The sequence below is a fragment of the Acomys minous genome, assembly GCF_964271855.1.
Source record: "Acomys minous genome assembly, chromosome: 3".
NCBI classification, from domain to species: Eukaryota; Metazoa; Chordata; class Mammalia; order Rodentia; family Muridae; genus Acomys; species Acomys minous.
The window spans coordinates 136,676,110-136,692,808 of record NC_140485.1 but is presented as its reverse complement, the minus strand read 5'-3'; the positions used below and the strand labels follow the sequence as shown (position 1 = coordinate 136,692,808).

Here is a 16,699-nt window from a genome sequence, read left to right as displayed (position 1 = left end):
TACTGCTCTGCCTACTATATTTGTCTTACTGTAAGATTACTATTCACTAGTAACCCACCTGTGTTTTGTATTTGTGTGGAGTACTGTTGGACTGTGCAGATAGATAGATAGATAGATAGATAGATAGATAGATAGATAGATAGATAGATAGTAGAGATTCCTTCTATCTGTTCTGTTTCTCTAGAGAACCCGGAATAACAGAGACTCTTATTTTACTTCCTGTGCTACCCTTGGTTGTGACTGGCATCACTCCAGTCTGTGCTTTATTCTGAACAGGAACAACATGAACTGGTTTCACGACCTAGTAATGGATTAAACCTCTCAGCTGGGAAAACCCTGACCCAAAAGTTTTGAAAGCTGCCTCTGGGGAGAGGACCATTCCTCATCTCCAGAGAGGGCGTACATCTAAAATGTATGCCAGGCCTTAGTGGATTCCAGACCCTTCCTTTTCATACCAGCTTCGGGTTGGATGCGAAATGTCCTCCGTGGGCTTTTGATGAACACTGTCTCCCATACGGTGGTACTGTTGGCAAGGTTGCGAAAGCCTTAGGAGATGGGGCCTGGTTGGAGGCAACGGCCGATGGGAGGAAGGGTGTGGCTTGAGTTTGTAAGCCAACACTACTGTCTGTCCTGTCTCTGCTTCCCAGTTCACCCAGAATCAAGCACGCAGCGTCACACTCCTGCAGCCATGTGGGGCTTTTATGATACACTGCACCCTTACCTCATACCCCAAAACAAACCTTCTTTGTTTCTTGTCTGATAGTTGGTTGCATCGATGAGCAAAGTGACTAATATGGCACCCAGCTCTACCCATCCAGGGTCAGCTGACTGAGGCTCAGGATCCCTGGCATTTCAGGAGGAGCTATTACATTACATCCATCACATTACAACACAAGCTCATCGCCCTTGAAGGAAGAAGCAAAAAGTGTGTGGGGAGGGGATGGAAAATGTGATTCGCTGCTCCAGTCAGCCAGGTATATGTCTAAAAATGTCACTCGAGTGATACCATAGCAGAGGGTTAGGGGCAGTGAGGGACAAAGAACACACAAAGAACCCATGAGAAACTGCCACAGAGACTACGCTTTGTGTGGGGAGAAGTAACTGGGGCACACGGCAGATCATCAAGCGGCTGAAATTTGCTGTATTTGAGTTGACTGGTCACCCGGCATACCTGGGGAGGGTCACTGGCTGGATACGTAAAAGATCTGGTGGAGGCCTCAGCAAGGCTGTGCCAGGGAGAGGCACTCAGCCTGAATGGGCCTGGAGGGTGGACCTCCACAGGTATCACAGGCCAGCAGCTTCAGAGGGAACCACTGTAAAAAGAGGCTGAGAGGGTCACAGTTCCTTTTTACGTAAGCGAGCCTTGTTTGCAGATTCTTTTTTTAAACGGGAATTTTCACAGTCTACCTAATGACATATATTAAAGCGTCCCTTTTTATGGGCTGATACCAACCGGACCAGTGGTTTTAGAAAAACACTATTTTGCTTTGCAAATCCAGTTTGCTGCCCAGATAGTCCCAAGCCAAACAGCTGGCCAGCCAGAGACACCAGGAAAGGATGGACAGGCTTCCTCTCTCCTCCCCTCCCCTCCCCTCCCCTGCCGTCCCCTCCCCTCCCCTCCCCTCCCATGTGCTTGCTCTGGGCCAGAACTACCTGCACTACAGCCAAGGTCACTGTTTAGCACTTGGGTCATATTAGAATGTTGTCTTTGCAGAGTGCTCTTTGTTTAACATTTTTTTTCCCTGGGGGCAAAATGTTGAGGTTGAATGGGGTGCAAAAAAAAAAAAAAAAAAGAGCAAAACAAAACAAAATGAAAAAACCAGCCTCTAGCGATTCAGAACAGTCTGGAAGGACCCCAAGGCTCTTCGCTCATAACACTTACCTCCCCCTCCTGTTATCATCACTTAGACTGAAGCCCCATCACTCAGTGTTCGTGGGGGCCACACATCAGAGAAGACAGTGCTACCCGTGAAGGGAAGGTGGGTCAGCATCCTGCTGTATTTCAGACTCTTGGTCCCATAGGACCAGGAGCTCCAGCATGGCTGTTCTCTCTGACATGAAATCCAGGTCATCTCTGGCTCCTCCAGTTTCACAAACGCTCCTTGGGAGGCTCAGGGCCCTTTGTTGTACTCTGTTGCCTGGACCCCATAGCTCCTCACACTGGTTTCTCTCCTGCTGGGGCGGCTCACTTCCCACCTTTCCAACCCTGCATTTTCTCTGCTAAATCCTAGCTCTGAATGGATCCTGGCTGAACATTCCCCATGCTCCCAGACACGCTGGAGAAAACCACAAAACAAGTAGCCACGTCTCCAGAAAAGGAAGAGTCTCCAGTCCTAGGAGCTGAAAAATCCTATGTCTCTGTTCCTGCAATGTCTTTGGTAAGATTGGTCAGGCAAGGACATTTGGGGTGGGATGGGGTGGGGTGGCAGAGTATGGAAGATTCTAGACCAAAGGAATGAACAGGTGTTCATGGGTCCCAGGGAGGGAGGGGCCCGGCATGACTTAAATGCCATAAGGAAGCCAATTTGGCTGGCGTGGAGCGTATGAGGCTGGGCGAGGACCAGGGACAGCAGGCGCCGAGCCTGGAGACACAGATAGGAATTCTGGTTCACTCTTCAGAGCTCTATGAAGAAAGTAACATGATTCTGCCTCTTTTAAAAAACATTTTTGGGGAGGATTTGATCTACTCGTTTTTATTTTGTGGTTATGGGTGTTTTGCCTGCAAGCATGTCTGTGCACCACCTATATGCAATGCCCAAAGAAGCCAGAAGAGGGCATCAGATTCCCTGGAGCTGGAGTTACAGATAGTTGGGAGCCATGTGGGTTCTTGTAACTGAACCCCAGTCTTCTGAAAGAGCAACCTGTGCTTTTAAGCACTGAGATCTCTGCAGCACCATGCACTCCCCTCATTTTAAAGGTCTTTCTCAAAAGCCGGCATAATTAAGAAAGTAATAATGCTACTTTCTCCACATGATAGCATATGGCTACTTTACCCTGAAACTCAGCTGTAAGAATTTTACTACTCAGGAGCAAGTCAAAAGGTCCATTCACCATCCTTTGAGGAAACGGCCAACACACTTAAGTAAGAAAAAGAAATGAGATATGTAAAACTCAGAAGGAAAGGGTTAAAACCAGTACTGTTTATATATGATATGCTAAAATAACTTAAAAAAAAAACACTAGGTGTCCACTATGAAACTCTCCAGCAGATAAGAGAATTCAGTGAGATAATACTTTGTGTATTCATAACAAGAATGGCAAAATGACATTTGTTTTAAAGTCTTTTCCAAGGTCCTACCTTTCACATTTATCTGTGTGTGCATCTCTCTGTGTGTACAAGTGCACCACAGTGAACGTATGAAGATCAAAATACAACTTAACAGGAGCTGGTTCTCTCCTCCTCCTGTATGGGTCCCAGGGATTGAATTTACACCACCAAGCTTGTCTGCAAGCCTTTTCCTCTGAGCCATCTTTCTGGCCCCTGGGATCATGTATTTGACAATAGATGTCACAAAGATAGTGACCTATGACCTAGCTTGGTTTCTGTTGTGGTACAAGACACCGACCAGAAACAAGTTGATTTATTTGGCTTATAGAGTACACTCCATCACTGAGGAAGCCAAGGCAAGAACTCAGGGCAGGAACCTGGAGGCAGGAACTGAAGCAGAAGGCGAGGTGGAACGTTGCTTACCTGGCCTGTCTCCAGAGCCATACTCAGCTACCTTTCTTGTACCTCCCAGGACTACCTGCATTGGGTGACACTTCCCACAGTGGGCTGAAGCTGCCTAAGTCAAACAGCAACGCCCTAGAGACACATGCACAGATCAATCTGTTGGAGCTATGTCTCCAGTCGAGTCAGTCTAGGTTTGTGTCAAGCTGACAAAACAAAGACACCTAGCCAGCATAGACTGTACATGCTTCTTATGGGAAGAACTTGTGTCAGACTAAGGATACAGGCGAACACTTGAAGTGTGTTCTTATCTAAGAAGAGATACAGCACAACGATGTCGGCTCTTCCCACGGCAATCTATACGTGTAATGTCATCTCAATAAAAAAAAATAACAATGACTTTTAAAAATCAGGGCAATCTATTTTAGAGCTAATACGGGAAGGCTTCCTCTGGCCACATGGGTGGTTACAAAACGAATAGAGATTAGGGGTGGAGTGGGGGTGAGCCAGGAGGTCCAGACACGATTCTGAGGAGAAAAACTGGTCAGGGTTCGGGGCCTGGGATCTGGGTGGTGGTGGCGATTCAGAGGCAGGACAACTTGAGAGGTATTTCCAGAGACTGGATGTGGCGAGTGAGGGAGAGATGCCAACAGGGGAGCACTGATTACAGGCACATCCATGCAGTGATTGGTCAATGGTCCTATAACCCTTCTGCAACTTCCTTGCTGACAGCAGTATCTCTGGGGCCTGTGGCAATGGAAGGCTTGCTTAGTGTTTGCTGGAGCATGGCTGCAGCATCATGCCTCTGCTAATTGAGTGTCCTTAAATGCCTGCCTGTGTGACCAGGACCACCTCCCTCACAGACCCTCGGCGGCACTGTCCCTCGCTACTTTTGTGTTCTTTACTTTTTTTTCCATCTTCATTCAAAGCTATGCTATAAAACAATCAAATGAACAAAAAATAGGGCAGTGATTGTTTTTGAGCACAATGTCATTGAGTGAAGGCTCACTTTCACTGGCAGGACAGGAACATCTTGTCTTTGCTCCTCATCCATCAACTAGTAAGTCCCATACACACAGGCAAACTTCTTATGCCCACTGCTCCACTGGACTCAGTGTCCTATCAGCATCACCTGTTCAACATTTTTTTATTTTGCTGGACACCTCCGACCAGAACAAAGTTTGTTTAAATTGATCACCAGCAGTCACCCCTCAGACATCTTCAGAAGTCAGCTCAGTGCATGCACATGGTGTTTGATCAGAAAGAGAAGTGTGTTTGTTTTGGGCACACAAGCAAGCTGTTAGGCAAAGCATGTGTCTGTCGAAATGTAGGTGAAAGATACGGTCAGACACCCAACAGGTGACGTGTACTTGGCATACCACACAAAGCGGGGAGGAGGTGTCTTGGCTCTGAAAAGCCGCTGGTGGTTTTGCTCAGTTTGAGGCTCCTGGTGGCCCCTGTGAGTCCTTGGCTTTCCTGGCAAACTCCAGGGGGTGGCTGTCCTGCAAACCCACAGACCACACTTGAGGAAGCCAGAACTCAAATAGGCTTAGCAATTAAAAAACCTCTTTCTGGGGTCTGATTTATTACCGTTGAGCTAAAAAAAACAAAACAAAACAAAGAAACAAAAAAACCAAGCAAATAAACCAACAGCAACAGGAAAAAACTCAAGGAAAGATGTAGTTCTACGCGACCTGGTATTCACTACATAGGCCCAGGGCATCCTATGTGGTGACTCTCCTGTCTCGGCCTCTGAAGTGTCAAGATTGCAGGTGTGCTCCTACACACTTGACACCCCCAGTTCCCTTTACATGGGTGTCGGGGAGCCAAACTCTGCTCCTCGTGCACGCATAGTAAGTCTCTCCAGCACCACTCAAGTCTGTTTCTTTTATTGGTTTGGTGGCCAAAAGAGCTCCATCTCGCCAGTCTTAGTGGGAGAATTGGGTGAAGCCTCAGGAAGGGGCCATCCATCCATCCATCCATCCTCTTCCCCATCACAGCATCCCACTCAGGCGCAACTGTTAACGTACAGTCTTCGGTCACAAGGAGCAGCAGGCTTTGAAACGCCGCCTTGAGCTTTCTAGGAGAATTTTCTCCATGGCTGAGAAGAGGCAGCAGAGAGCTCCCTGGTATTTCAAACATGACTGCTTTCGAGGCTTAACTCAGGCTCAGTGTAAAGGCAGCAACCTGACCCTTGGCAACACTGAGTGACCCACAAGAAGGAGACATCATGTCAGCACACAGCTCAGCACGAAACTTCCTTGAATGGAACATTCCTGGCTGTGTCAACTAAAGCTCAGGAGGTAGGTAAGTTAATCAGGATGTGTGTCCAAATATATTGAAACAATAGTTCTTGGGATGCAAAAGAGGGGGTGGAAAATTGGAATGGTTGAAAAATATCAAAATACGCTTTTTATAAAAACTACAATGTTCTGCTTCATCAAGCCTGCAGTTTCAGATCTGTACCAATAGCTGTGCATCTCACTGACTGCAAGCTTCCTGGGGGTCAGGGCTGCGTCCATGCCTGCTAGGGAAGAGCTGTGGGTACACATATGCTACTTAGCATTGGGGGATTATAAAATTATTTTCTGCTTTTGAATTATTTTTGCCTTACTTTTAGTTCATTGTTCTAGGTCCTGGGGCTAGGGTGGCGGGTACCATCTTATCTCTGACAAGCTTTTGTCTAAAACACTTTCTCACTTGAAGAATCATTGACCTGTTCTACACAAGCCCTGAAATTATCCACTTACCAAGTTTTATGGAATATGCACTGTGGAGGGCTCTGTTTCTTTAAACAGCATTCTCCCTATCCTACCTCATCAATTCCTCCAAGAATGGCCAATCTCCTATCTCTTAAAAAAAAAACAAAAAAAACCCAAAACCTGATACGCTAGTAATAATGAAATTGATATATTGTCAAGACATTTATTAGTCACTTTAAAGAGACAAACTGCCTCCTCCCCCGGACTCCTTGGTAGTCTGTCTGTTAGTGGGAGCTACTCATCACCCTCTCTTCCCTTCCTCAGTTTTCATGGACCACTTCAAGGACCAAATATATGTGAGTGCATCTCCATTCATGTTGGCCAGGCCGGTGTCCAGATCGGCAATGCCTGTTGGAAGCTCTACTGTCTGGAACATGGCATCCACCCTGATGGCCAGATGCCAAGTGACAAGACCATTGGAGGGGGAGATGACTCCTTCAACAGCTTCTTCAGTGAGACAGGCTCTGGCAAGCATGTGCCCAGGGAGTGATCGTCAACCTGGAACCCACAGTTATTGATGAGGTTCACACTGGTACCTACCACCAGCTCTTCCACCCTGAGCAGCTCATCACAGGCAAGGAAGATGCTGCCAATAACTATGTCCATGGCCACTACACCATGGGCAAGGAGATCATTAACCTTGTCTTGGACAGAATTCGCAATCTGGCTGACCAGTGCATGGGTCTTCAGGGCTTCTTGGGTATCCATACCTTTGGCGGGGGAACTGGCTCTGGCTTCACCTCCCTGCTGATGGAGCAGCTCTCTGTTGATTATGGAAAGAAGTCCAAGTTGGAGTGTGCCTCATCCCCCCTACCCCACTGCCAGGTTTAGACCACTGTGGTTGTGCCCTACAATACCATCCTCACCACTCACACCACCTTGGAACACTCCAATTGTGCCTTCATGGTAGACAATGAGGCCATCTATGACATCTGTCGTAGAAACCTCAGCATCAAGCACCTGACCAACACTAACTGTAACCACCTTATTAGCCAGATTGTGTCAACCATCACTGCTTCCCTCAGATTTGATGGGGCCTTGAATGTTGACCTGACAGAATTCCAGACCAACTTAGTGCCCTACCCTCACATCCACTTCCCTCTGGCTACATATGTTCCTGTCATCTCTGCTAAGAAAGCCTATCATGAGCAGCTCACAGTAGCAGAGATCACCAATGCCTGCTTTGAGCCAGCCAACCAGATGGTGAAATGTGACCCTCACCATGGTAAATACATGGCTTGCTGCTGCCTGCTGTACTAAGGTGATGTGGTTCCCAAAGATGTCAATGCTGCCACTGCCACCATCAAGACCAAGAGTGCCATCCAGTTTGTGGACTGGTGCCCCACTGGCTTCAAGGTTGGCATTAATTACCAGCCTCCCACTGTGGTGCCTGGTGGAGACCTGGCCAACGTTCCAGAGAGCTGTGTGCATGCTGAGCAACACCACAGCCATTGCTGAGGCCTGAGCTCGCCTAGATCACAAGTTTGATCTGATGTATGCCAAGCGTGCCTTTGTGCACTGGTATGTGGGTGAGGGCATGGAGCAGGGAGAGTTCTCTGAGGCCCTGAGGACATGGCTGCCCTAGAGAAGGATTATGAGGAGGTTGGGGCAGATAGTGCTGAGGGAGATGATGAGGGGGAAGAATATTAGCCCGTGTGCTGCTATTTTACACTTCCGTTGTCTTGTATTTGTCCTACACTATCAATAAAGCTGGTTCCATTTTAAGTGGGGAAAAAAAATCACTTCAAAGAAAGTAAAGCAAGAATGTATTGGCTTACTGGTTAAGTGTGGATTGAAAACCAGAGAGGAGTAAGAAGAGCTAACCCATCCTTCAGTAGGTCCCAATAGCATCTCGGTTTCTCTGCCAACATCCTCCCATGATCCTTTGCATGAGATCTGCTTCATTAAGCCCTTGAATCCTCAGAAAGACCATAAAGCTGGAGTTGTGACTATAAAACCAGACAAAGTATGAGAGGTGTGCAGAAGCTTTTACCTCCATCATACTTAATATCTAGAAAGTGTGGGATTCAGGCAGGCAGGAGGAATGAACAGAATTGAATTGGGAACTTAGGTGGTAAATGGATTCATCGGGGGGGGGGGGGGGGGGGGGAACAGTTATAAGCATGAGCTAGAGGGATTAAGATTGCATCTACCCAATCCTACCCTGCCTACAAGACACACAGGGATAAAGATAGAGCAGAGATTGAGAGAATGTCCAGCAGTGTCTAGCCCAACAGAAAACCAACCCCCTGACACTGTTAAGGATACTCTGCTATGCTTGCAGACAGAGAGAAGTCAGGGGAGTTTCCTGAGGCTGTTGGTCACCTGGGTCATATGGATGCTAAGAGCTCTCTGACATCATAGAGACTAAACTGGCTCATCAATGCCCTGATGGGATGACCCGGAACATGCGTGCTTAAGATGTCTCAGCCTGACAAAGTGAGTCCAGAGCAGCGATGGCTATGCATGGAAGCCCTAGGCACAGACCCTCCTCTCCAGATGTTCTGTTTCCATTATACACTATGCCCCTGGTAATGTCAACCATCAGCCACCTCCTCAAGTTCCTTTCTTCCCAGTGACATGAGTCAATGCAAGCATTCCTTCTGGCTTTTCTCTTGTAGGTGGGAAGGGAAGAAAAGTGCTGTGTTTTTCATAATTAGGGATGCCAGACTACTTTTCTAGCTAGCCTGGATCACTGGTGCCGGAAAAAAAGCTTAAAGAGCATTAGGATGAACAGAGGTAGTTGTTGAAGAGAGGGAACAAGATGGGAGAGGGAATACAGAGAGATATGAGGGTAGAGATCAGACCTAGGGAGAGTGGGGGTGGGAAGACAGAAGGCCTGCAGAGAAAAGAGAAACTGTGGATAGAGGCATCTCTGTGACAAGCTGGAGACCTAAGTTAGAATAGGCCTCTGGGAGAATATAAGGGGGACTCTAACAGAGACTCCTAGTAGCGGGGGCCATAGAGACTGAACAGGACTTCCCTTAACTAGACAAGGCTCCTAGTAGAGGAAGGGGAACACCAACCCACCCACAGAAACTTTGACCCAAAATTTACCCTGTCCACAAGACATGCAGGGATAAAGACAGAGCAGAGATTGAGGGAATGTCCAGCAATGCCTGGCCCAACCCAAGACCCACCCCATGGGAGAGAACCAACCCCTGACACTAACACAGATACTCTGCTATGCTTGCAGACAGGAGCCTAGCAGAGTTCTCCTCTGAAAGGCTCCACCCATCACAGCTTTAATTCAGACACTGAGACTCACAGCTTTTTGATCACTTCCCCCTGGTGGGACTGTCTTGCCAGGCCACAGGGGAAGAAGACATGCTAGGTCCTGATGGGACTTCATGAGCTGGGGTGGGTGGGAAGGAGGACTCTCTTTTCTGAGGAATTGGGGAGGGGGGAGAAGGGGAGAAAAAGAAGGAGGGAGGGTGAGACTGGAAGGAGAGGAGGGATAGGACTATGACCACGATGTAAGGTGAATAAATAGAGAAAAAAAATTTTCCTCCAAGAATGCAAAGGGAATTGTCTACAGACACACCACCAGGTGATGCCACAGTTAGGATGAGAACCCAGTGCCCATTCAACCAGCTTACTATGTATCAGACTGCAACTACATGGCAGCTAAAACTGCTTTGGATTTGTTTCTCAGAGAAACAAAACAAAATCTAAATCCCATGTACAAAGCCTGACATCCCAACTAACCACATGATTCCTGGAGCCTTCTCTGTCTTTGTAAAGAAGAGGAAGAAGTGGAACCCCAAGTTCCGTGGCATTAACTTGCTAGGTCCTCAATTCTTGAGACCCAATAGACAGAGCAAGGGCACTAAAAGAAGTGATATTTTGTCATGAAGAAGTGATGTTTTGTTATGAAGTCTCCTCAGCTCAGCTAGAGAGGAGACCCCAGCTCATTTCCCAGCAGAAGTTGCCTGCCGAAAGAAGGCAGCATTCTGTGTGCAAAGCCTGAGAGAACTCACTTACATCTGAAGCCTCGGGCTCATCTTCCCCCATGTGTGTATGTGTGCATACTTGGGCACACACACACAAATGTATATGCATATCTGCATATGTGAATATGGTCAGAATCAGCCTCCATTACTCTTTCACCTTATTGGTTGAGGCAGGATCTCTCAATCAATCCCAGAGCATACTGATATAGTTAATCTTACTAGCCACCCTGCTCCAGGTCTCGACCTTCTCAGATTGGGATTAAAGGGGGCCTCCACCCCCCAGCCAATATTTCTTTAGGTTCTAAGGATCTGAACTCCAGTCCTCATGCATTCACAGCAAGTGCTTTAACCATTCAACAGTTCTCCGAATCCCTAGATTCATTTAAAGAATTATTTTTATTTTTATGTATGTTTTTGTCCTAGAAAGCCAAAGGAAGCCCTTGGATCCTTTGGACCTAGAGTTACAGTCAATTGTAAACTGCCCAATGTGGGTGTTGGAAAGCTAACTTCGATCCTCTGGAAGAGCAGCAAGCACTTTTAACCTCTGGGCCATCTCTCTAGCTCCACTGAATCCCATATCATGTAAAACCCAACAGTGACTCTCACCTTCAGGCTCCACTCCCCTTAAAGTAGGTGGTGAGTGAGTAGAAGAGCCCTGGGTAAAAAAACCTGGCATGTCTGCTCTCTGTTCTGGCATTTTCCATCCAAAATGCCAACCGTATAGTTACAAGGCTTATTGCTGCCCCCTGTGTCACTAAGGCAAACTCCTTCAGGGAAAATTATCTACTTAAAGAAGTCCCCCAAAAGCACAGGATAATTGTTCCATGCATGGTAGGATGCACTGACACCAACGTGGGATCTCATCCCCATCCCAGCTGAAAGTCAAGGTACATGTGCTGGGTCAAAGAAGACACATGAGGAGTGTCAGGGGAGTCGCAAAGCAGTTCCCCTAACTGTCAGTATGCCTTGAACTTTAGAAGGTAGATTTCCCAAATCCCCTACCCTCAAGATCTTTGGAGAAGGGTCCTCTCCACAAGGCCAAGGCTTCCTTCACACTCTGGACCCAGCCTGCTCCTGTCTTCTCAGAGAACCCTGCACTGTCCAGTCACCGGACTCCATTTTAGAATCCATTGATCTCTGTAAGTTTATTTTAGTCCCTCCTAGTCACAAGACTCTTCCTGGAGAGGGGGTAAGGGAGGCCTGAGGGGCTGAGGAGGTAAGCTCGGGCTGTAAGGTGCTTACTGCAAAACATGAGACCTGAGTTCAGTCCCCTGAAGCCATGTCTTAAAAGGTGAGATGTGTTGGTACGTGCTGTCACCCCACAGCTAGGAAGGCAGAGAGAAGAGGATCCCTGGGGCTTTGGGGATGGCCAGCCTAGCCTACTTGGCAAGCTACACACCACAAACACACACACACACACACACACACACACATGCAAGAGCACACAAACACACACAGATGCTATTCATCCCAGATAGAAAGAAGACCAACATATCAAATAAATCATTACACCCAAGTCTACCTTGGCATGTCAAGGAATAGAAGCATGGGAGAATCAAAGGCAGCCGCACCACCAGGAAGTCCCTGGACAACTGTGGCCAGCAATGCCACTGAGAAGTCCCACCCGCAGCATGGGCAAGTCACTGAATGTTGCATCACCGAATACTCCTGCTCCCAATTACCTCTTCTATAACCTGCAGGGGGAAAAGTGCCCCGTGAGGACCTCGTGAGCTAATAGGCCCTCCTGTTAATAGTCCCATTCTCAAGGGGGACGTGGGGGTCACATGCAGGAATCACAACAGTCATGCCTACCCAAGAGAAAATAGCAATACAATACTACCAGAAACAACCAGAAAAAAAAAAAAAAAGGCAAAACCACAACAACAAAATCCCTCCCAGCTCAGACCCTCTTCTAGCCACTTACTACTGACCTCACTACCTCCTCCCTTTCTCACCCTACGCCTTCTCCCCTTCATGGCCAAACTTGTAGTGTTGGTCACTTCCTATTTCCCACCATGCCCCAGCCCACTCCAATCTGTTGTCCCCATCCATCATGTCCCCGAACAACTCTTGTTAAGGTCACCAGTGACTAGTACGCCACTAAATATGGCTGTGTTTTTTGCACCGACCACCACCTCCCTCTTCAAAGACTCTTTACTTGTGCCCACCTCAGTCAAATTCTTTTCCTCTTCCTCCCCCTCCTCTCCTTCTTTTTCCCCTCCTTGCTTCTTCCTCTTCCTTCTCGCACTCTTCTCTGTCCTCCTGTGCTTCCTCTCTTTCTTCTTCCTCCTCACATTCTTCTCTGCCCTCCTGTGCTTCCTCTTTCCTCCTCTTCTTCCTCCCCTTCCTGCTTTTCTTCTTTCCGCTCCCGTGTCCCCTCTTCATCTTCTTCCTCCCTCTCGTCTTCCTCCTCCTGTCACTCTCGTCTTCTTCATCACCCTCTAGTGATCCTCTGTGCATTCCATAGCCACTTTCTCAGATTAATGGTTTTTTCAGGCGTAGTCACTGTAATACACAGACTCTCCCAGGGCAAGACACACGAACCACAAACCCAGAAGGTTCTCCTATTTTGTCTCTTTTCTCTGTCTATCCCTCCCACTTCTCTCCACCACCCATCCATCCCATGCTGCAAATCAGGCCTTTTCCTCCAATCCCATCCCTCAGGTCCAGTCTAAGTACAGCACCCTCCAGCTCTCCTGTATATCTACCCGCTCCATCTTCTCTTCGCCACATCTCAAGATCCTCACAGCCCTCCTATTGGTTCCCCATCCACTCTTGCCCCTCCCAGCAGCTCCCTACACTTAAGAATTGCCATCTCATGAGCGTGTCTTAGTTTTCTGTGCTCTCTCCAGCAGCTTGCCCAACAGAATAGCATGGCCTTCTCTTCCTGTTCCTAAACTGGGATATGAGGAATCTTCCCAGAAAGCACATCCTACACTCTGACTCCTCCCAGTTGGCTCCTCCTCAGTCAGTCTTCAGACATCAGCTCTCCAGAATGAGGTGCCTTTCCTGAGGGTTGGGGCGGGGCTGGCGGCAGCTAGGCTATATATGCTACATCTAACATGGTGCCACTTGCTTCTGCAGAGCCCATAAAATCTTCCATGGGATTTGGGAGTCAGTACCTTTGCCTACCCGCACTGAGGCAGCTTGAGGCCGTCTGTTCTGGACCTCCTATTCTAGAAAGCACCATGATCCAGCTGTGGTAGCTCATGCCTTTAATCCCAGCACTTGGGAGGCAAAGGCAGGTGGATCGCTGTGAGTCTGAGGCCAGCCTGGTCTACAAAGCAAGTCCAGGACAGCCAAGGCTAATATAAAGAGACCCTGTCTTGAAAAACCAAAAAAAAAAAAAAAAAAAGGCACAGTGGACGTGGCTCTACCTTCCGGCTGGGCAGTCTCTTCCTGGGTGTTTATGAGAGGCCATACCTCCCAAGAGTAGCCCAGTGAATGAAATAGGTTGCTTCTACCCAGCCCTCCTCTCACCGTCACCAGGGCAACACCAAGATGGTCTGGAGTGGTGGTTATCAACCTTCCTCATGCTGCTATCCTTTAATACAGACCTTCGTATTGTGATGACCCCCAACCGCGAAATTTATTTTCATTGCTACCTCATAACTGTAACTTTGCTACTGTTATGAGTTGTAATGTAAACAGTTTTGGAGCTAGATGTTTACTAAAGGGGTCAAGTCCCAAAGGTTAAGAACCACTGGCCTAAAGGCTCTCCTGACGTTGCCAGCTACCACAGTCTTCTCTTTTATCAGGATACTTCTAAAAACAAAAATCTGGAAAGGTTTAATCCCTTAGCACTTGCTTCTCTGAGAATCCAGACTAATTGTCCCAAGTCGACTTGGTATGAATTCAAGGATCTTGTCTGGTTTTGTTACCGGTTCATTACTAATGCCTGGTACAGAAATTACAGATGTGCACATGTAGGATTAATGAGTAAACACATTCATAGATCATTTTGGAAGGAAACTTGAATAGCTAGAATCTCTCACTGCTCTTTTATGCTCTTTGTTTAGCGTCATGCACATCTGCATAAAACTTCCTGCACGGACCGTCAACCATCATTGAGCAAGCAAATCCCCAACTACCCGGCATGGAGTCGCTATGCAACCCAATGCTGTGACCTGAGTGATGCATTAACTTCTATGAAAAGTAAGTCAGTACAGAAAGAAGCATTCGGGTGACTTTTGTGCTACCAACCCACGGAGCCACCGTGTCTTTGCTTTTCTGGGGAAGAAAGAACACAAGTCACAATTAATAGACAGGAAATTCGTCACTCACAAACCCACTGCTGATGTAACTCCAAGCACAGGCACAAATTTTCTAGCGAAAGGAAAAGATAATTTGTGGGTCGAAGAGAGTTTTGAGGCTCCATGGAGACACACTTTAGATGGAAAAAGACATTTTAGAAAATGCAGTGTAGAAAGCTCTTCTGCGCCCACACATCCTTCCCACGAAGTTTCTGAATGTGAGAGATGGCTTGGATGTCTTCTGACTTAAAAGAAATACCTAAAAGGGATAGAGCATCAGTCAGAAAGAGCATCATCTGCTAGCTCAGGTAATTTCAAGACTATGAATCAGCCCTTGCCTACAGCAAACGGTGACACCACACTACTGAGCACTGAGAAACAGAACCAGAGAAGTGGGGTCTGCCCATAGGTCACCAAACAGGGAACGAAGACATGATGACCCTGAGTTCTCCCTCACAGGGACACCTCTGATGACTCCCATGAGCTGACCTGTGTTTCACAGTTCTGTCTCCTAGGTGCTTGCGGTTGTAAAGATGAAGTCTTTGCCTAACAGGTTATTGGCTGGTCCTTACTTCCCAGAAGGGCTCCGCAATGCACAAACCCACAAACTCTGAAGTCTATATGGACCATCTGCTCACCTTGTGGCAGACCTGGACCCAAGGGGGTGGGGCCTGCACAAACTGATGCACCAACCAAGGACATTGTGAGCAAAGAAGCTAGACCCCTTGTTCAGATGTAGCTGATGGACAGCTCATTCTCCACATGGAGAAGGGGAGGGGAAAGTGGGGGACTGCCTCTGACACAAATGCTGGTGCCTGTGATTTAATCACTGCTCCTTGGTGGAGAGGCCCTGTGGGAACACAGAGGAAAGGGAAGCAGGCTATCCAGATGAGACCCAATAGGCTGTGGTCAGATGGTGGGTCAGAGGTCAAGGGGAGGAGAATAAGGCCAAAAAGGGAGGTGGGTGGGAACAGGAAGATAGGAGTGAAGGGACTACAATCAAGATGTAATGTAAACAAATTATAATAAAAATGTATTTTTTTAAAAGAGCACCCTCTCCATCCCGGTGCTCTTCCAGACACATGGAACTCCTCTAGAAGCAATCGTTACACTTCTGTGCCCCCTGAACAGCCAGAGTGCCCCCCAATTCACCTCTGTCCACCTCAGCAGTGGCAAAGAAGCTCCTTTTGCCTCTGTAACAATTCTCAACAGCGAACAAACTCCACAGGAAGCAGAGAGCAGGAAGCAGGAAACCAGGAAGCAGAGAAAGAGCAGGAAGCAGACAGCAGGAAGCAGAGAAAGGACAGGAAACAGAGAACAGAACTGGAACTCTGTGTGGAGAAGGCAGCCATATGCTCAAATGCCGGGGCCGTCCTAGAACCCTCCAAGGCATGTCTTCCAGGTGGGCCTCACATCCAAAAGGCTATATACAACCATCCAAAACACCACCATCTCCTGGGGACCAAATGTTTAACACATGCATCTGTTGGGTGCATTTCAGCATCTCCCCATCAGCCCTTAACAAGTAGCATTGTCACTCCTACCTGCATCCTGAAGACGGCGACTTCTACAGGGTGGTGCACTGAACGCCCAGCCATGGATCAAAGTATTCTCAGACCCAAGTCCGGCGCGTCCTGCCCACCCCTTCAGCTGCCAGTGGCTGTGTGGTCTGAATTGGTGGCACACACCAGAAGTTCTTTTTAACTGGAATAGTTAACAGACTCACGGGAAACTTCAAAAAGATTTCACAGCCCTCGCCCTTTTCTCTATTTTTCTCTTCTTTTTCTCCACATATTTTCTCTTCAGACGTTATTTGCTAAGGAAGTTATCTGTCGCCTAACTTCCCTTAGTAGTGACATGTTTCTTAATCAAAGGAAGCTGGTTGGCGAAGCTCAAGGAAGGAGACCAGAGCCCTCTCTAGGTGCTCCACTACCCAGAATGCACTCACTTAGCCTCGCTCTTCTCGTGTGTGAATGTATGGCTCTCTTATCACATGTAGAGATTCTTCAAGACGGAAGACCATCCCACCCACCGCAATTCCCACCCCCCCTCACCTAGCCC

The 16,699-nt window shown here is 47.7% G+C and overlaps 1 protein-coding gene and 1 pseudogene across 4 annotated transcripts in view; one reads left to right on the top strand and one right to left on the bottom strand.

The window, feature by feature from the left end:
- The window catches only part of ZDHHC14 (zDHHC palmitoyltransferase 14), a 288,842-nt gene that overhangs the window by 198,734 nt on the left and 73,409 nt on the right, over positions 1–16,699 (bottom strand). The window lies entirely within an intron of this gene.
- Positions 6,606–8,374, top strand: LOC311595080 (tubulin alpha-1C chain-like; annotated as a pseudogene). Its single transcript, XR_014783611.1, has 2 exons — positions 6,606–8,122; positions 8,361–8,374. The product of XR_014783611.1 is annotated as a tubulin alpha-1C chain-like (transcript).